The sequence below is a fragment of the Podarcis muralis genome, chromosome 5 (genome assembly GCF_964188315.1).
Source record: "Podarcis muralis chromosome 5, rPodMur119.hap1.1, whole genome shotgun sequence".
NCBI classification, from domain to species: domain Eukaryota; kingdom Metazoa; phylum Chordata; class Lepidosauria; order Squamata; family Lacertidae; genus Podarcis; species Podarcis muralis.
The window spans coordinates 77,115,048-77,136,282 of NC_135659.1; the positions used below are offsets into that span (position 1 = coordinate 77,115,048).

The window sequence follows — 21,235 nt, forward strand, 5'->3', positions numbered from 1 at the left end:
CCATTATAAGAGAACAAGAGGGGGGCATTCATGGTGAGTTCCGGCACCTCTTTTTCTAGAAAAACAATACTGGGTACATGGATTGTATGCTTGTTGAATGTAATGCACAAACACCCCTTCACTAATATAAAATGTGTGCTGCCAGGGTGTGTGGCTGACAGGCACATCAAGGAGCACAGCCAGCATGTAGGTATGATGCTGTATTAACTGTTTCTGAGCATACTTACCTGAACATCCAGGCCTGTTTGAAGAGCAATACTTAATTCTGGCTCTTAGGAGGAAAGAAAGAAAGAAAGAAAGAAAGAAAGAAAGAAAGAAAGAAAGAAAGAAATTGGGCTAACTGGGAGTGTCAGAGGGGAAGAGAGCCTAACGTTGAGTTCTTTCAAGTTATTTAGCTCATTCCGAAAGGTCTTATCCAAGAGAACGCACGTCATCCCATTCTCTGATATCCTCAGCTTCTCTAGTTAACAAGGAAGAGCAACCCTCATAGGACAGAGTGAGTTTCTGTTCAGTCGTAGAGAAAGCACTTGTGAATGTTGCAGGAAATGAGATCTTAAGTCAGTGCATAAAACAATCTAATCCATCACAGCCCCTCGAATGGCCCCTCATAACTCAGGGGCTGTCATACCCCTTTGTGCGCATGAAGGCAGTTGTGGAAGAAGTGACGAACTGTGCACATATTCTGTTAAATCCGTTCTGGCAGCTGAAGTAATATATTTTCAATGCCAAGTCACATAATTTTACTTTAGCTCATTTGACTCCAGGCTACAAAGCTATTCCAGAAAACAAAGGGATGGTGTTTGAATAATGAATAATAATGAATTTAATTCGTGGGCTTGTACTGGGCTGGAGCCTGTGGGAGGTTAAATATAGATAAAGTGATGCAAAGTCAAAGTTTTACAAGAGAGAGAGAGAGAGAGAGAAATCTACACTGATGTTTCATGTTGGCAGTTTTGTCCTCCTTAGAATTCTACATGTGATCAATATGTGCAGCTGGGCATGTTACAAGGATGCTGCATTGTAATTCTCATCTATTTTTATATGTATCACACAAATTATTATTATTATTATTATTATTATTATTATTATTATTATTCATCTTCCACATTGCTATATTTTCCTCTGTTGCTTTCTTCTTACAATGGCTGATTGTTATGTGAGAGCATCGACATAAATTGCAGAATTTCAAATTTCTGAAATACAAAATTTCATTTTAATAGTTTACATTTCACACATTTTGAAATTGTGCAATTTATGTTTTGATGTTGACACTTTGTCATTTGGGTTTCAAAATTGAATTCTGACATAAAATTCCACCTGTTTTCACACATTTAAGTGGATTTCCCTGATTGGCTAAATGATGAAATTAATATAGATTTCTTTTTACAGGTCACCAGTCAAATGTTAATGGTCAATGCAAAGTCATCATATATCAAATTATAGTTCTGAATTCTAAATATTCACTGGCCAATGTGAGAACAGAATGCTCAGTTAGATGGACCTTTGGCATGATCCAGCAGGCTTTTGTGCTCTTAATCCTATAGCCAGAGAATATTCTAAGAATATTCAGTATCAAAATTCAGAAAGGAGAATTGGGGAGGTGGGTAAAATCATTGTTTTGTGGTTCTAACAACACAAACCTAATTGTAGGTTTGACTTTCACAGTCACATATACATTGTAGGAGCTACTATACTGTACTTGCTTAATGACTAGTAACTTGTATATATTGGGTAGGAAATATTGAGGACAGAGGGATGGAAACTTTTTTTCAGCAGGAGGTCTGCATTTTTTCTAGAAGAAGAAGAAGAGTTTGGATTTGATATCCCGCCTTTCACTCCCCTTCAGGAGTCTCAAAGCGGCTAACAATCTCCTTTCCCTTCCTCCCCCACAACAAACACTCTGTGAGGTGAGTGGGGCTGAGAGGCTTCAAAGAAGTGTGACTGGCCCAAGGTCACCCAGCAGCTGCATGTGGAGGAGCGGAGACACGAACCCGGTTCCCCAGATTACGTGACTACCGCTCTTAACCACTACACCACACTGGCTCTCTTCTAGAGAATCTTTGGGGGTAGGGAGGGTGTGCACGTCACTAGTGACCATGCCCAGAAGCAGAAGTGGCTACTGCAGGGGATATGATCCTTCCCATTGTACTATGGGATGCATTCCATCCACACAAGTCAGAGGTGTTTTCCCCACACACCCCTCCATTGAAGCAAGCAAGAGGGATTACCCCACTCCCCACCCCCCAAAAAGGCCTCATGAAGCAGGGTTGATGAAGGGTGTGGTCTGAGGCAATTCCCAAGGGCTGGATAAAAAAAACCTAGAGAGTTACATTTGGCCCCCAGGTCTGGTTTAGGTCTTCGCCACATTTCTTGCTAATCCATAATAAAGGTTACACACTGCTGGACTAGGCAGGTCATTCATTGGGCCTGATCCAATAGGCTCTTCTTATGTTCTTGACTTTGAGATAGATGTCACAATGGCTTTGTCATCCCTGGCATAGACCAGCTGCACCATTTATAAAATAGATATACTTTGGCTCCCCAAAAGGCATCACAATTAAGTGGACTTCCATTCCCAGATGACTAAGACCATGTGCAGGACTTCTCCAGTCAGCATAATATTCCTTTCCTTCATATGACCATCTCATATGTCACTGAGAACCAGAGGTACTTATAGAGCATCACTGCAGCCTGCGGTCCCCATTTGCAAAGCTGCTCCAGGACTTGAAAGGGCTACGACAACATACTTGGCTTCAGCCAAACAACGCTGCCCATGGCTGATTCTTGCTGTTGCTTTCTTCAGAACTCTCCACGCTGGAGATCGTGGAGGAGTGGATACATCTCACCTGGCCTTTCCAGTCTGGAAATGTGACATTTGTCTTACCCTCAAGTTGATGTGCCCAACCTGAAAATGGGTAGAAAGAGCCAGCAGTGGTCCTGAAAAACCTTTATCATTTGCTTAAAAGCAAATCATAGAGAAGCATATGGAGAAAGGTTTTAAACAGCTGGGCTTTTTAGGTCGGGGTGGAACCACATATGGAGATCTCATAAGATTTATGAATTCGTGTACAGCATGGAAAGAATGAACAGACAATTATTCACACATTCAAAAATAACTTGGTGCTTTTTAAGTGAAATTGATAATTAGGCTTGAGATTAACAAAAGGTCATAACACACACATATGCACTTTATGGATTTAATCAACAATGGGATGCAACAATGGGATGACACTGCATAAATTGTCTCATTTAAAAAGAAGGACGGAAGAATACCAGCTTCAGAGTCACAGACAATATACCTCTGGCTACCAGATGCTGGAGACAAACAAATGGGGATGGGATACCATCATTGTTCCCTCTTTGTGAACTTTCTTGTGGTATCTGGCTGGCAGCTTACAAAGGAGAGAATGCACAGATCATGATTCTGAATTGACATGCCAACTCATATATTCCATGGGTTACAGTTAACCCAACTTTTTCCATTCTAGATTATAGTTGTCTCTCATTACAAAAACCGGAGCACCATAAGAATTGCTCTGGCCTCCAATGCACACTAGGTTGTGTATTTGTCCACATTGTCTTGTAAATTAGTTTTCAATTTTATCGGTAACTCGTACACAACTTGAAGAGCAAACCATGCATAAATGCCGAATATTTAACTGTAGAAGAAGGAACGGCGGACTGAGGGTGTATCCAGACTGTTGTTCTTTTGAAGGTGGGATTCAATCCCATGCCAGCAAATTCATTCTGCACAATTGAAGTGCAGTTGGTATTCTTGTGCAACTCTAATCCACGTATGGTTGCACTACCGATTTGTCTAACTGCATTATGATATCAGCAGTTTTACTTTCAGTTCCTTTCCTAATGGATGCTAGCCTTCATTGAGCTGTCCCCTACGATTCCAAGGTCTCATTACTGGTCAGTCACTGCCTGTTGAGACAGTTGCAAAATTGAAGATTTTTTGCCTTGACATGTTACATCTGTCATTACTCTAAATGTAAGTGAACCAGAGATGCATCCTCTCTCCCCCTCTCCCTCTTTCTTTCCTGATTATTCCTAACTGGTTGTCAAGTACACAGATACTGGACTCAGCCTTAGAGTTGTAGCTGCCAAAGACCACTTCTGCTGGGTTGAGACTTCATGCAACTAGGATACTGTTTCTCGTGGAATGTCTGCCTGGCAGCCAGGAGGCTGGTCCATTAGGGTGAATGGGAGACTGTTACAGTAATCTCAGTAATCTGTCAGCCACTTGCACATCCAAATCAGTGAGGAAGTAGATCTGTCTGTCATTTGCTCTGGGTCCACCTACTGCTGGTCTCCCATCTGTCCTCCCAGTCCCAATGTGTACCATCCATCACTGAGAAAAGAGTGAATAATTTGCAATCTAGTTTGTGTCCCATTTGCATGTGTTCACTCTAGATTCATTCTGACCCATTTCCATTCAGGTGCTTTCCTGAAAAAAAGAAAAAAACTCAACTGCACGAGTTTTATACCGTAATTTTGAAAAGTACTTATGAAGTGTTCTGACAGCTGACTTTAACACTTTCCCTCCCTTTTTGATCTGCCTGCATCAGCTAAGAAAACCACAGATCTGACTCTCCATATTGAAAAATGACGGGTGCAATTGTGCCTGAGAGTGATAGGTCATGATGATCTCCAGCCACTCTTTTATGACCCATGACCCCCAAAAGATTGCTGTACATGTGAACAGCATGCCCCCCGTGTACAATGTCCAAATCTAAGGATTCTCAACAATTTCATTTGGTTTGTATTTTTAAGCAAAATGGCCTGATCCACACTTTCTGCAGTACTCAGTTAACTTTCAGTTTTTGCATTTCTCCAAATTTTGCAGTACATTTCTTTACTTCAAAAAGAAATGAAGAAATAACAAAATGCACATAGACTTTTATGCTCAATGATATGGATTTGTTCAATTGACAAAATATAATCTTAGCAAATCCAGCCACTGTCAACAATGAAACTCTCTGGAGAGACTCATTGGGATAAGGAAAAGGCTAAAATGTTACACTCAATAAAAATTATTCGAATGTAATGAAAAACCTTGTGACTATGAAGGATACAATGCGGCCAGTTTACAACATAATCAAACATATGTACATCATTGTTGATGTTGAGTTTTTTAATGCAAAAATAATAAATAAACTGAATAAAAAGTGCAGGTTTTTTTTTAAAAAAATCACGGAATAATGCAGAAATGGGACACGTTTATGAATAAACACGTGCGAAACTGGCACAGACTAGAAATAGAATGATTCATCTATCCCTAATCTTCTCACTCTCAGGGCCATTTACAGACCCATTTTCATCACACAGCAGCAATGAGGCACTTTCCAGGCGTTTCAAATCTTTTACCTGTAAGAAAGGAATCTCTCTCTCTTTTTTTAAGGCATTCCATTGAATATTTTGTGCAATTCACTGGAATTCAGATTTCAAAGAAGAACTATTGATCAAATTCAGGAGGTGCTGATCAGATGAACCTGCTTTTGAAATTGTACCAAGCAAATTCCTCAAGCATGCCTACTTGACCAGCAGCATAATACCCTCACTGCTGGCTGAGGTAGTTTTCTATTTACAAAAGTGACACTAGCCTCTTAGATGTCCACCCATGTGGAATAATTTCTGTCCTCTACCCTGCAATTAGTGTCCCATTTGGTTCAAGAGTTAGTTCAGGGGTGGGAAAACTCAGGTTGAGAGGCCAAATACGACTTCTCCAGGCCTATCTGCCTTTCAGGACTCATTCCAGGCCATGCCTAAGCCACTTTCCCCTAGTTCTTACCCCTCCCCAGCTCTTCTGAGCCTTCAGAAGCTTTTGGTGGCTGAACTATGTCATTGAACTGCAATAATGCATCTTTCTTGTTTGGATGCAGATATGGTTGTGTGTGCATATAGAACTGCATGGCTGGAGTGTGGCCTCCTGTAAGAGTCACATCTATTGCTCCTTCTGCTTTTGCCTCTGGCCACAGCCACCACTGGCATAGGGCCCCAGAAAGTTCTTCAGAAGAGAATGCAGTCCACAGGCCAAAAAAGTATCCCCGGTCTGGCTTAAGTTGATATTTTTAATGAAGTTTCTTCCATGACCCCAAGTATTTTTTTGCCAATTCAGAGCCTGTCAGGATGTAGTTAGGTTTATGTGACCCAAACTGAATTATTTTGCTGAAATTTGTTTAGGGATAAAGTAGTCAGCAATTTGCAGAATGAAGGCAAGGGTGAAACAATACTTCTTCTTAGAAAACTGTAAGCGTATCCATTTCCTTTTCTGTGACAATGGGCTTGTTTGGTCCACTTCCTATTAACCTCTATGGGACTCCAACTGACAGTTAGGGGGAGGGGAGTTGGGGGAGATTTGGATCAGGCTCATAGAAGCCACTTAGCATTTTCATATAAGTGGTTTGTTATTCCATTGAGACATTAGGTTTGGTTAAACACAAGTCCAAACACAATAAAAGTTTCTGACGCTTTCTATTATTGAGTGTTCCTTTCAAGCAAATGTCTGTCTCTACAACAGTAAATCGATATGCTAACTACTGGGTGGCTTCTTTTCAAAATAGCAAAGCTGCAAGAAAGAAACACTGTCTCCCCAAGCCACAATAATATTACTTTCAACTTGGGAAAAAACCCACCCTTTAGTATTGTGTCAACAGCTGAGCTCATTTCTCCTTGTCCATTAGGGTAAGCTGTTGTCATGGCTTGTATATTTCTCACCTTGCTCATTTTATTTCTGGGCTCTGGATGTATCTGATATCTTTGCATATTTGGGAGAATTTGTACTTTTAAGTAGGCAGTGGCAAACATGGATATATTTATTACTATGTTTATAGCGGACTGCAGATGGCTCATCTAAACAGCATCAGCATGGCCCTGTATGATTCCAACATCACCACTTTTCACATACGCTATTGCTGTGCAGAAATCTCTCCTCCAGAGTTACATGTTTTCTCCCCGTGTAACAGAGGCTTCCATTTTTCTGCCTCTCTCTTAGGACACTTTGGGATTTTTTTATATAGAACTGACATTACCTCATCGTTGCAAGGGGGCTGTGGGTGTGCTGCATGCTTTTCTTTCCACTAAACTTTTCTCCAGTGCTCTGCAGCCTCCCCAGCTGCTAGCACTTCCTGAAAAAGCCCAATAAGAGAAGTAACAACATCTTTTCCTGATACTTTATTGAAACATGGGACCCTGAGGCAGTGGCATAGCGTGGGGGGTGGAGGGGGGGCCGGCCGCACCGGGCGCAACATCTGGGGGTTAGGGTTAGGGGGCGCAAATCCACGGGTTAGGGGCGCAAATTACTTGCCTTGCCCCGGGTGCTGACAACCCACGCTACGCCACTGCCCTGAGGTCAGCATGGCCACTCTGGGGGGTGGTGGCTAAAAAAACCTTCGTGCAGATTTCTTTAAAAATAAAATACTTCAGTTTAAAACAATAAGAAACAGCTGTCAGTCACACAGTATGCAGCTTTCCTGCCTTCTCCTGATTACAGGATAACCCAGCTGAGGTTGCCATGGAGTTTTCAGGGAAGATGGGCACCCAGGAAGGCTGCAGAGTGCAGATCACTGGAGAGATTATTAGCAGAATAAAGGGAATGTGACTTATCCTATAAGAAGCCAGATATTATTTTGCAAAATGAGCCTGCATATTTACAATCAACACATCAGTATAGAAGACAATAAGAACTTTGGAGACAGCCAGTTTTGGGAAACAATCCCTGCAGCAGTATGAAGCTTTGGTCAGCACCCCACTTCATATATCCCTCTGTGCTACTAGACTGCCCATAATGTTAGATAGAGCTATCTTTGGTAACAATATCCCTTTGTGAATTCTACAGACACTGATCCACCACCAAAAAGGCTTTTCCCTGGGCCCCTGCACTATATACTTCACTTCATTTGGGACCACCAGGAGTGCTTCATCAAGGTATGGGTAGGCACTCTCTTTACAGAAATGTCTTTCTGCACCAGGTTTATGTGGAAAGATTTATTTTTGTGACAGATCTGGCAGAGAGACAGTGTAGTATAGTGTAGTATAGTATTTAGAGTTCTAAGAGTAGGATCTGGAAGACAAAAGTTCAAATCCCCACTCATTCCTGAAATTCACTATGTAACTTCAGGTCACACATTGTCTTTCAGCCAAACCCATCTCACAGGGCTGTTGTGAGGGGGAAGACCAGGTCTTCCACCTTGAAGCAAAGGTGGGATATAAATATAATAAATAAAACAGAATATCCCATTCAGGAAAAGGATGATGCTTTCTCTCCAACAGTTTTCTAAAACCAACCTCCCCCCTTGGATTTACTGTTCCTTTTAGAGGGGACACTGAGGTTCCTTTGCCTTTTTCTTCTTCTCATAGATTGACAGCAGAAATGGCTTTGACACATCCTTCCATAGATTCATGAGCAGGAAAATACTATTATACTTATGCTCTGTTTTTAAGCTTCCCATAGGCAACTGGTTGGCCTCTATGGAAGTAGAATGCTGGACTATGTAGGCCTTTGGTCTGACCCAGCAGATCTTACGTACCTATGTTCATGTGTTTTTGCTGTGTTTACTGCTGGACAGCAAACCAACTACCATAGTCCTTTTGTTAGGGCCCATTTATTTTCCAAATTCCCAGAAGCCAAACTTTTTGAAGGTTTACAAAAGCTGTCAAAACAGAGCACGTTCCAGGAATTTTCCACTCCAGCTCCCTATTTCTTTATCTTATTATTTCTTTTCTGTTTCTCTTAATTTGAAAACCCGTCTTTGTGTTACAAGGAAGAAAAAGAAAACGTGGAACCAGCAGTGTTTTCCTTATGAGCCCTCTCTCAGCATAGTGTTGAGCTACAGAACCAAGCTAGATTTTGTACTTAAATGAAAGTTAGGCCAAATCTGATATGGCTACTTCAGGGTTTTAATGTGAATCTGACATTTATTTACCCTGGCCTTTGACGCTTGAGATGCATGTTTTAGGACCCATAAATTGTTATAACTCATTTTAATACTGTAATTTTACATTGCTGGGACCTATGGGTGAAGAGTAGATAGGAAATGATGATGATTATGTTGCTGTTGCTGTTGTTGCTGTTGTTGTTGTTTCAGAACTGAAAAGCAACAGAACAAATGTGCTAGGCCATACTACAACCTAGGGAATTTGCACAATCTACACGGGTGGCAGAGCAGTCAATTTGGTTACCTCCAGCTGTTGTTGCAGTGCATCTCCCATGATCCCTGACCATGAGGCTGATGGGAACTTGAGTCCAACATCTGGAGGGCACTACATTGGTTTCCTGGTATAGAAGAATGTTGCCATTTAAATGCCTGAGGTTTTGCATATCCTTTGTGGCGGCCTCCTCCAATTAATTTTATTTTGTAAATGATCATGTGAATGTTGCTTATGACATTCACAAAAACCACTTTGCACATTATATTATAGCAACTTGTCTCAATCACAGCTGCTGGCTATTTGCACAAGCAATCTCAATATTAAGCCTCTGAGGCCCTGATGTGTATTTTAGAGATCACAGAAATAATTGTTGTGATGGTGAAATTCCTCTTCTTCTTCTTCTTCTTCTTCTTCTTCTTCTTCTTCTTCTTCTCCTTCTCCTTCTCCTTCTCCTTCTCCTTCTCCTTCTCCTTCTCCTCCTCCTCCTCTTTCTCCTTCTCCTCCTTCTCCTTCTCCTCCTTCTCCTTCTCCTTCTTCTCTCCTCCTCCTCCTCAGATTTGTACACAATACCATGAAGTATTTCATTATTGTATCATTCTTAGGACTTTTGTTTAATAGAAAACTGCACACACAACATTTGCTTCTGGCCTCCCTACAGCCACCCAGTGAACCTGCACTAGTGCTACACTGAACATTTTCCTGCATTCTTTTTATCATTTCCCATTAATTAACAAGAACAGGAATTCTACTAAAAATCATCAAATGGAAGAGAAATCTTTGGAAGACTTCTCATGGGTGGGGTTCAGCATTTTTGTTGCACTCGCCTTAGTTTTAGAGTGGCTAAGGTATGATTGTGTGTGTCCTCCCCCTCTACAAAGCATCTCCCCAGTGGTCTGCACAATGCAGCTTTCCTGGGTGCCCATGTTTCTGAAAAGAGCAGAGCATCCTCAGCTGGGCTAGTCTATACCATAGCTGTCAACTTTTCCATTTTCTTGCAAGGAATCATATTCGAAATAAGGGCATTTCTCTCTTTAAAAAAGGGAAACGTTGACAGCTATGGTCTACATGGCCTAGGACCCTCGTACTTATGGGACCGCCTCTCCTGGTATGTTCTGCAGAGGAACCTAAGGTCCATGAATAATAATAGCTTAAAGGTCCTGGGCCCTAAGGAAGCAAGACTATCCTCCACCAGGGCCAGGGCTTTTTCAGTGACGGCTCTGACCTGGTGGAATGCTCTGTCCCAGAAAACTAGGGTCCTTCCACAGGGCCTGTAAGACAGAACTATTCCGCCCAGCCTTCAATTTGAATTAGCCTGATCCTCTATTCCCTTTTCCCTTTCCTCTTCTATGAAGAAACCCTTTCTGGGACCCCACATTTAAATTCTTCCCTGGTCTCCTTGCTGGCCCGAGTAGGACCAACTTGGCCAGTTAGCCCTGGTGATCATTCATTATTCCTTATGAGGAACGGCTAAGGGAGCTGGGCATGTTTAGCCTGGAGAAGAGGAGGTTAAGGGGTGATATGATAGCCATGTTCAAATATATAAAAGGATGTCATATAGAGGAGGGAGAAAGGTTGTTTTCTGTTGCTCCAGAGAAGCGGACACGGAGCAATGGATCCAAACTACAAGAAAGAAGATTCCACCTAAACATTAGGAAGAACTTCCTGACAGTAAGAGCTGTTCGACAGTGGAATTTGCTGCCAAGGAGTGTGGTGGAGTCTCCTTCTTTGGAGGTCTTTAAGCAGAGGCTTGACAACCATATGTCAGGAGTGCTCTGATAGTGTTTCCTGCTTGGCAGGGGGTTGGACTCGATGGCCCTTGTGGTCTATTCCAACTCTATGATTCTATGATCATTCAATGTCTACTGACTGGGGGGTTTTTTCCTTCCAAAAATGACCCCTGAATTTTTGAATTTTATTGATATTGATGCTGCATTTTATGTTGTATTCTATGCTGTTTTATGCTGTTTTTAAGTCACATTTTCATCAGTGTTTTATATTGCTGTTAGCCGCCCTGAGCCCGGTTTTTAAACTGGGAAGGGCGGGGTATAAATACAAATTTATCATTATTATTATTATTAGCACAAGAAATTAGGGGGGCTGCCTATGGTGAACATAGCAGCTGTTCACTTGTTTTCCCTAAGTGAAGTTTTTTTTTTTTATAAAAAAAGAAATGATTGAATAAAAATTCCTTTAAAGGATACAAGGAGAACTTCCCCTTAAAAATAAAATCAGTGACTATGCCACTCTCAGGAGCTCAGGAGCCACTATTCAATCAAAACCACTCCAATCAAAACCAAGTAAAGACAGCTAAGGTAATTCCTCCCATGGAGTCTGTTGAGATTAGGAGGCACAGGGAGCTGAGTGGGCTGCAGATTGTTGGGGAAATGTTTAATGGGTAGAAAAACACAACTATACCAACCTTACAATGCTAAATAAATCTCAGCCCGATCCCACCAAAAGTATTAAGAAATTTTAAAGTGCATTGCGAAAGAGGCAGAAAACTGGAGAATCTGCAGGAAATAGCACTGGCATGGGCATTTGATGAGGGGAAGTCTATGCACAAAGAATCCTACTTGCATATGCATCTATGCAATCTGGAACCCAGGGATTTTGCTAATAAAGACGCAGGGGATCTCTTAATAGGCCAACCACTCACATTCCAGTTTTCATTTCCCTCACAAAGGCATATTCATGTAGGGTTCTTCATTGTTCTTCCTAATAAATGGCACAGAGACACAGTCAGCGAAAGTAGCGAAGTGTCGAAACACGACAAGACATGTTGCTTGCACGATTAACATCATCATAGATGTGTAATTTACCTAATTAGTTTATTTCATCAAGCAAATTGATTTCCCCTCCTTGTGTCATTTTTCTCAGTCCTGTTGTACCTTAAACTAACGAGAGAAGTATCGTTTTGACATGACAGCTTTATTGCCTTCATAAAGGTACTAATATTTAAATACAGTTTGTACAGTTACCTATTTGGTAAGCTTACTGGTTTACCAAAGGAAGGAAGGAGCCTTGGGTAGTGTTTCTTTTCCTTTTCAAAAAGCTGTGAAAAAGAGGTGACTGCTGAGTAATTAACTCACTCAAGGGAGCAGAAAGTAAGGAACGAGCGGCAGCCCAAGGTATGTTTCCACCTAAGGCAGAGGACAAGATGGTACCTTCCTCATTCCATGTACAGAAGCTGGAGCTGAAACTTATCTCATCACTGGTGATGGGACAGTGTCCTCCAGTATACCTGAGGACAGCAGACAGGGATGTAAGAAGGCATCATTTTCCGTTCCGCCCTGTATTCATTGCATGCACCACTGTTTCTGCTCCACTGCAGTTTGTCTTCCATCAAAAATTACATTATTCATTTCACTGTCCACAGTGGCAAAATCACATATATAATGTTGTCATTACGTTATTCCACCCTATTCATTTCAATACAATGGAAACACAATGCAAATGGAGAAGAAATGTAATCAATTACATATTGTTTGTGAACTGAAAGCAACAACAGCTTCAGCAGCACATATACTAAAATTGGAACGATACAGAGAAAATTAGCATGGCCCCTGCACAAATATTGATTGTATTTGCTGGGTTGGTTTCCATTCTGGAACAGGGATGATTAAGCAGATTTTAGCCATTTCTGCTCCCATTTCTTTCTCTCTCTTTTTTTGCTAGAATTCCCCAACATCCCTAACAACAGGTTGAACTTAGAGGGCATAGAGGAGGCAGCATTGCACGCACAGCTGAGCCCACTACCTGCCCCTCAGCGCCTGCCTCCTGAGATAGCCACTTCACTTTGCCTAATGGTAGGGCCGGTCCTTCAAGGACTGGTGCCTCAATGAAATGCAACTGTACTTAATGTTATGGACCAACATCAGGAGTCACGTTCAAGCAAGAAAAGCAAAGTGTAACCATACGCTTCGTTATAAGGTTCATCGTTGCAGTGGCTTCCTCTGAAGTGGCTTCAAAAACCAGAGCTGTAAAGATGAAAGGAGAGACGTGTAGGTTTGAGCTCCTTAAATAAACTACACAGGGCAGTTTGTTACAAGGAAGGCCTGCTGTTTGAAGAAAATTCCACGTCAAAGCAATCCTTAAGTAAGCCTGAAGCAGCACGGCCCAAGCTGAATACAGCATAAGTGAGAGCCATGCTCCACTTCTGAGCTGGCTGGGAGCACTTCTTCAGAGTTCCCTGCACAACAAACCTTTAACAACAACCTCGTAAACAGAAAATTAAGGGGTTGAAGTTCCTTCGGCACGACAGGCAGAAGCCTCTGCTTAATTTTTTTGCCCGTTTTCTTTTCTGCTGTTAAAAGCCCAGGAGCAGGGCCAGTAAAAATAAATAAATCAGCAGCCCTATCTGTCTGCAGTGCTGGCATAAGGTCCCTGCAGCACCGGCTTAGCATCCTGTGCTGTGAAACCACAACAGCATAGCTGTTGATACACCTCATTCTAATTACTTACACTTATGTGCTGCCCCAGCAAGTTTTGGGATTAGGCTGGGAGTGTGTATGCATCTGGGGGAGGCGATCAGCCTGATTTATTATAACCAATAGTAGCCCTGGCATGGGATCCCCTTATGCAGCCATCACAACCTTCTTCTACACTAGGGATGTTGGAGAATTCCAAGGAAAATGGAACTGGGAGTGGAAACTGACAGTGTTCATTTGTTTGTCCTATGCCCAGAACGGAAATCAATCCAGCAAATATGATCAGTGTTCTCTGTCGTGGCTGCTGCTTTCAGACCATAAACAACATGCAATTGATTCCACTTCCCACCTGCTGCTATTTCCTCCAATACTTTTTGTTGGAAGGCGAACTGCAGTGGAACGGAAACTCTTCTGCATGTGACAAGTACAGGGCAGAATGAAAAATGATGCCTTCTTACATTTTGATTTAAGTTGCTTTGAGTCACATTTGAGAAACAAGTGTATAAAAATGAATGTATGAATGAATGATTATTACATTACTATTCTACATTGATTCTTTGATTAACATCAGCATTTGTCCTCTCTGTGTGTTGTTTCTTCTGATTGCTGACTGGGTGTGAACATAACATGGAGGTGGGGGTTGGTGGGGGATAGAAGCATAAAGGCAAATTCCTGAGTACTAGTCGTTTTAGCATGTTTGCAGCAAATATGCCAGAAAGTGTCATGTAGCATCCTAACAAATTTATTTCGCCATAAGCTTTCATGGGCTACAGACTTTGAGATCATTGTTCTTTAACATATGAATTCAGACTCAACAACCCCTGCAGGTCTCAGATTCCACCTGTGGTGAGATCTATAAAACTCTGCTTTGCATTTTGTAGCAGAAACATGAAACGCAGAAGCATGCACCAGTTGCTGTAATCTCTTGCTTTAATATCTTGTTCAGCTCTGGGGTGGGGTGCTTCTGTGCAAGAATAGTGGCTGAGCGATGGGGCTACAAAACAGCCAGTTCCTGGTTTGAATCCTACTTCTGCCAGGAATGTAGTAGGGGACTGTACAGATGCCCCCTTTTCCTTAGCCTCAAGCCTCAGCCTATCTGCAAAATGGAAGAGAATAATGAATTTCAATGGAAGTTGTTGTAAGGGTTAAAACTAAACTTTTTTAAAAAATGCAATGGTAGCCATGTTGACCCATAAGTAGAAGATAAATAGGATGATTCCTTCATTACCTTACCTTTTTGTTTTATATATATTTTAAAAAGTGAGCAAGCTTTTGGGTTATCCAGGAGCCTTCATTGGGCTGGATGTTAAGCAAAGCAAGGGATGAGAGGAGAAAATAACTGGCTTGGTTTTAAAGCCAATTTAGAGGGTTTATGGTTTTCTGTCCCTAAATGCCACAGCTTTCATGCCATGCCATGGGCCCCATTGGAGGTCAGGACTATAGGCCAGGCATAGGCAAACTCGGCCCTCCAGATGTTTTTGGACTACAACTCCCATGATCCCTAGCTAACAGGACCAGTTGTCAGGGATGATGGGAATTATAGTCCCTAAACATCTGGAGGGCCGAGTTTGCCTATGTCTGCTATAGGCTCTTTTTTGCATTTGCACAAGGAAACACCAAACTTGGTTGCAGGAAGTCTCATTGTTTTCTAGTGTCTCTGGTTAGCAGTGCCCCCCCCCCCCCCGTTGATCTGTGGGCTCTGACAAGTGCCCAGTGATGCTGACTTCTGACACCAGTATATCTTCTTGATCAGACTTGAAATTCTCTATTACTTTCATCTCCCTTCTACAAATGCAGAAGAGCAATGGGTTGAGAAATCCAGCCAACTGCATACTGGAAACAAGACTGCATTTTACAGAACATCTTGAGAATAGAGTGTGGGTGTGGGGGGAACTAGGTTAAAAAATATTTAAACTCTGTGTCTTGAAACATGGTGGAGATGATATAGTGGTGCTCAGAGACAGTGTGGGGGAGCTGAGGCAGTCCTGCTGTTCCTCGCTAGCCAAATTTATTCGAGCAAAAACAAAACCAACACAAAGCCCAAAGATATCAGGGGATTAGCCTCCTAAATTAAACTTTCTGGAGCCGTTCTCACTTTGAAATATATCTATTTTCCTTCTCTTAAACGGGAGAAATATGATACAATACCAGGCGTCTTCTATCTCTTGGAGAAGGATACTTCACACAAAGTTTTCCTTTGACTGTAAATAATGTGTTCTTTGAGCCTGTCCTGTGCCTTCAAGAATTTCTACAGGCAAGCTTGGCTAAATATCCCTTATGCAATTGTTCTATCAGACTAGGTCCACCCTGGCTTTAAATAAGGGAACTGGTGCTGTTACTTTGGAATTATCCTCAGTGAGCATATGGAACCTTGTGTTAGGGGGCTCAGATAAACCCTCAATACATTGAAATAATACATTGAGAGAGGGCTTGCAAGTCCTGTGGGCTCTTTTGCTCTTAAGTCAAACAGCACAGACACCAGCACCCCTGCATGTTGACCTGGGTTGTAGGGGTTCCCTGTGCATTCAGAGCTCCTCCAATATGTGCAGGGGTAACCTGAATCCCTAGTGAGTCAGGCCTATTTGCAAATAATAATAATAATAATAATAATAATAATAATAATAATAATAATAATATTTATATCCTGCCCATCTGGCTGGGTTTCCTCAGCCACTTTGGGCAGCTTCCAACAAAATATTAAAAATACATTAAAACATCAGTCATTAAAAACTTCCCTAAACAGGGCTGCCTTCAAATGTCATCTAAAGGTCAAATAGTTGTTTATTTCCTTGACATCTGATGGGAGGGCATTCCACAGGGCAGGCACCACTACCGAGAAGGCCCTCTGCCTGGTTCCCTGTAACTTTACTTCTCACAGTGAGGGAACCGCCAGAAGGAATCTGTAACAGATTCCAAAATCCAGAAGACCATTGGTTTGTCACCATTGACAATTGATTTGTTTTTAATGAAACCTCTATATCTGTATTCTGTCCACAGTTTCGCTGCATAGTGGGTTGTGTAGTCTTATGCCTAAATAAGCAGCAGTTCTCATGTGTGAGTATTTTGCTCAGTCTGGTGGTTTTAAACTGAAGTAATGGCTACGAGTAAGGAACTGTGAATAAGAGGGGAGAGTTATTAATGAAACAATACAGAGTACAATAAATATACTATTGGTGACATGTGTGGAAGCAATTCCTGTAGGAGAAACCCAAATACATTTCCTTCTTCTGAGTTTCTAGTTAATGCCTGTATTACTTTAAACCACCCAAGGGTACTGTTTGTCAAGCAATTCAGCCAGTGCTTGCTTGTGGCCACCACCTATAAAATCTGAGCTTGTTGAGACAAGATGTCTGCTATTTATTGCTTTCATCTCTACTGATCCTATTAATTGCTCCTACATGAATAAAGCATTTGAACTCCAGAAAATATAAGTGATAATTTCAATCTAATTCACCCATGCTGCAAGCTCTTCTAGCAATTCTTTCATTTCAGAGCCAGTCTGCCCATGAGGCAGCCACTTTAGGCAGCAAATCTGGCCTCCAAGAAACACACCTTCACACTCGCCTGCTACTGTGGTTTCCTCCTCCATGCCTGCTTGTGTCTTCCACACCCACCCACTGCCACCCATTCCTCCTCAGCCTCCTTTTTCTCCCTCATCACCTTCAATGTGTATGAGGGGCTGTGGAAAGATGGAAGTGGGGTGGATGAAGAGGCAGAGGCAAGGGGGAGGTTTTGGAGAAAGAGGAGGAGGTGGGGCTGTGGAGGAAGAAGAAGTAATGGCGAGGGGGCAGCATTTGCTGTTTTTCCTGAAGCAGCAAAACAGCCTGGGACAGCTGTGCTTCATTCAGTTAAATAAGAGCTTTATAAGGGGTATTGAGAAATCTTGCTGAGCCACCAAACTATATCTATGTTGTTTCTGTGTCATTTGTTTCACACGGAGGAGAGTAAATGAGAAAAATACAGTCATACCTCGGGTTACAGACACTTCAGGTTGCATTTTTTTGGGTTACGGACCGCCGAAACCCGGAAGTATCAGAACGGGTTACTTCCGGGTTTTGGGGGTTGGACATGTGCAGAAGCGCTGAATCGCAACCCGTGTGTACGCAGACGTGCCACTGCGGGTTGCGAACGCTGCGGGTTGTGAATGTGCATCCTGCATGAATCACGTTCACAACCCGAGTGTCCACTGTAGTAATACTCAGCATTTATACCAGACATAGCTACCCTTTTCTGGTCTGGGGGCTCCATTGCCCCTCCTCTGCGTGCCACATGTAAGCTATGGTTGAGGCCAGGAAAGTGGTGGGGACACTCATACACACATGCGTGCACACACACACACAAAATACACAGAGGTATCACAAATATTGAGATATGATTGCAAGTCCAAACAGTGGTAGACATTCATCCACAATATTAGAGCTGAAAGCCAATATAGTTTGATCCATCAGATCAGTTTATCTTATAACTAAACAACAGAGAGGACTGGAACCTCATTGGAGCATCAACATAGACACTGTGCTATCATCTTAGGCACCAGATTGGCCACCAAGGAGTTAATTCCCCCCCTCCCAATTGCCTATGAAATGACAACAAACCCTTGGCAACTTTCCCCCTTTCTCTATATAACACTTCCAAGCAATGAAGCTTGTATCTCCTAGTAATGCTTTTAATTTGTGTTCTGTTGGGGAGAGGCCAAGATTTAATTGAAATCATTATAGTGTCTTTGCCTGAAGTAGCTGAGGGCTTGTACTGGGACTGGAGGAGGTTACTTCAGAATAATTAAAAGAAATATATAAGGTCGTCATTGGGATCTGAGCAATTCCAGATGCCAGGTTTGGATGGACGGGGGGAGGGTTGGATTTAATGACAACTCCTTTTAACATAAATAGGATTCTTGAACAGCTACTTTTTTGTATATCGTTATTAAACTTTGCCTTCTCTCCCTCTCACACACCTTGGGAAATTAACTTTGCTTTCTGTGTTGATTTCAGTGTGAAAGGATGGTGAGTTCTAACAAAAGAACTGAGGATTCTTAGCTTTGGGCAACTTGATCTGGTTGCTATAATTCTTGCCTTGGTGACTTCCAGACTAGATAGTTCTACAGGGGGTTGTTTTTTTAAAGTAGTTTTCGAAACTTCAGCTGGTGCAAGAAGCCACTGCCCAATCAACTGGCAGAAACTAGTGTGATCATATTACAACTTTCTTGTAACAACTTCATTGGTAAGCCATCTTTTTCTGGACCCAGTTCATAAATCCCTAAAATCAGAGATGGAGAACCTGTGGCCTGTCAGGTGTTGTTGGACTACAACTCCCATCATTTCCAGGTCCTGGCCATGCTAGATGAGGCTGATGGGAGCTGTAATCCAATGGTATTTGGAAGGTTACAGGTTTCCCATCCCTGTCCTAGATGATTAAGATCCTACATATCTGAGATTTGAGATCTTCTAATGATGACTTATTGCAGGTGCAAACGTTTATGGGTGCCAAGGTGGTTTCTGAGTTTTCTAGAAATGCCTTGGAGTATTTAAAGTCTTTTCATTGAGAGGATTGCCCATCTCATCTCTGCTTGTTTTGAAAGTAGTCAAAAATGTTTGCGGTTTCTTTGGCTTTTGTAAACTTCTCTCCTGCCCTCTTTTGTAACAAAATTTATTTTTAGCTGGTTTAAACTTGTATGCCCTATTTATTATTATTGTCATTTAAACTTGAATGCAACTTTAAGGACAGTTGTTGAAAAGCAGTTGATAAATGCAAAGACAATCATTTTGCCTTTTGTGTTATTGCTGCCACAATTTATTTGTTACATATTTATTTATTTATTTGTTAATTACAGTTATCTCCCACCTTTACTGCAAGGAGCTCAAGGAAACATCCATGTCCCCTCCATTTTATCTTATCGACAACCTTGTGATGTTAGGCTAAGCAATAGTTGCCCAAAGTCACCCAATGAGTTTCATGCCTAGGTGAAGGCATCTCCTTGACCTTAGTCCAACACTCTAACAACTACAAGACATTGACTATATTCCCACTCTTCAACCATGGTGCTCTGTGGTTAGCAACCATAGCATCTTCCTATAGGAAGGGGTGGACAAAATACATCCTTTGCAATCAGAGTGGGGTACCTGTGGCCCTCCAGATGTTGATGGACTCCAAATCCCATCATTCATGACCATTGCCTATGCTGGCTGAGGTCGATGGAAGTTTTAGATCAGCAACATCTGTAGGGCCACAGTTTAGCTACCCCTTCTTTACGGGCCTTGATCCCAGGTACTCTGGATATTTAAATCGACATGCTAATTTTATAGCTGTCTACTGCAATTCCAAAGGGTGGCAGTCCTCTGTAAAAACCAGCCTGCTTGTTCGGAAACAACACATAAAGCTGGCTTTACCTTGCTTGTGTTTCGTTTCTAAATTTGAATGCAAACTCCCTACAGCAGGCTTATTTCGAAGAATTAAGTTAACAGCAAATGCTAAAGATTTAGGGAATTGAAGCTAAACTCATGACCCCAGGAATATAAGGAGGTTTGGTTTTCAGGAGAATTAGTCTAGCTGGGCTAATGGGTGCCAATAAGGGCTGTAAGCTTTGTGTCAAGGACTTAATCTTTTAATTAACCGCTGAGTGAAAAGTAGCTTGGGAAATGCAATAAGTCAGATTCAGGTCAGATGAAGCAGAATAATATGGGGGCTTTGGAGAATTAACATACTAGGGAAATGCAGACTGAAAAGTCTCAAAACTTTTTATTATTAGGCTCGTAGGAAAACGATGGAGGGATTCCAGTTTGGATCTTGTTGAGAGTCACACCTGGCTGTTTCGTTTGGTTCTACCAGCTTTGTGTGTAGCGTCAGTTTCTTTCCATTCATATTTTGCACTGACCCGCACAACTTGTGACCTACCAAGTTGAACACGGCCCAGCGGCCATGGTCTGAGGATTCCCTGGGGTTTTACAACCCTTTCCCCTACCAGTAGTTCTGCAGTTCAGAGCACAAGGCAATATCAAGAGCTTTTACTGCAGGATGGGCAAACTTTTTTTCAGCTGGACAGTTTCATTACCTTGTGGGCAAACCTTTCAGGGACTGCTTGCCAGTGCTGCATGGTGCAAGAGGCAAAGAGGGGTATTGCAATGTATGCAGTTCTTACCGTTGCACCGTAAGCTACATTCTAGCGATGCAAAAACATACACATACACATCTCCCCATTCTCCATCTGGCCAAACAAGAGGCGTCATCATAGTCAAAATGACACCTTCCAACCCACCACTCAAAATGGGAATGGAGCAGTACCAATGACGTTCGTGGCCTGGTGAGGGAGGGGGATCTCAAGGGTCAGACAGAGAAGTTAGGAAGCCTCATTTGGTTTCAGCAGCTGAGGTTCCTTATCTGTTCAGTTGAGTCCCTGTTAGGGTGCTATTATGTAAGAGGTTGCATAAAGCTTTGTGGATCAGAAATTGTGCAGGCCTGGTTTGCCTACATGACAGAAAGAAATCTCCCTCACCCTGATGCTGACTGACCAAACTGGTGGAGTTTGCATTTGGTGACACATTAGACATTTTATTGTCAATGTTTCTGAACGGACCTCATCACATTGCTATAGTCTCTTAATTAACAGGCACATTGCATTCACCATCAGTGTGTCATCGTCATAATTGGTTATTAAT

The 21,235-nt window shown here is 42.1% G+C and overlaps 1 non-coding gene across 1 annotated transcript; it reads left to right on the forward strand.

Moving 5' to 3' along the window:
- The first annotated feature begins 12,661 nt into the window (after window positions 1-12,661).
- Window positions 12,662-12,763, forward strand: LOC114600015 (U6 spliceosomal RNA). The gene has a single exon (XR_003707425.2). It is a non-coding gene; the product is annotated as a U6 spliceosomal RNA (small nuclear RNA).
- The last annotated feature ends 8,472 nt before the right edge of the window (window positions 12,764-21,235 follow it).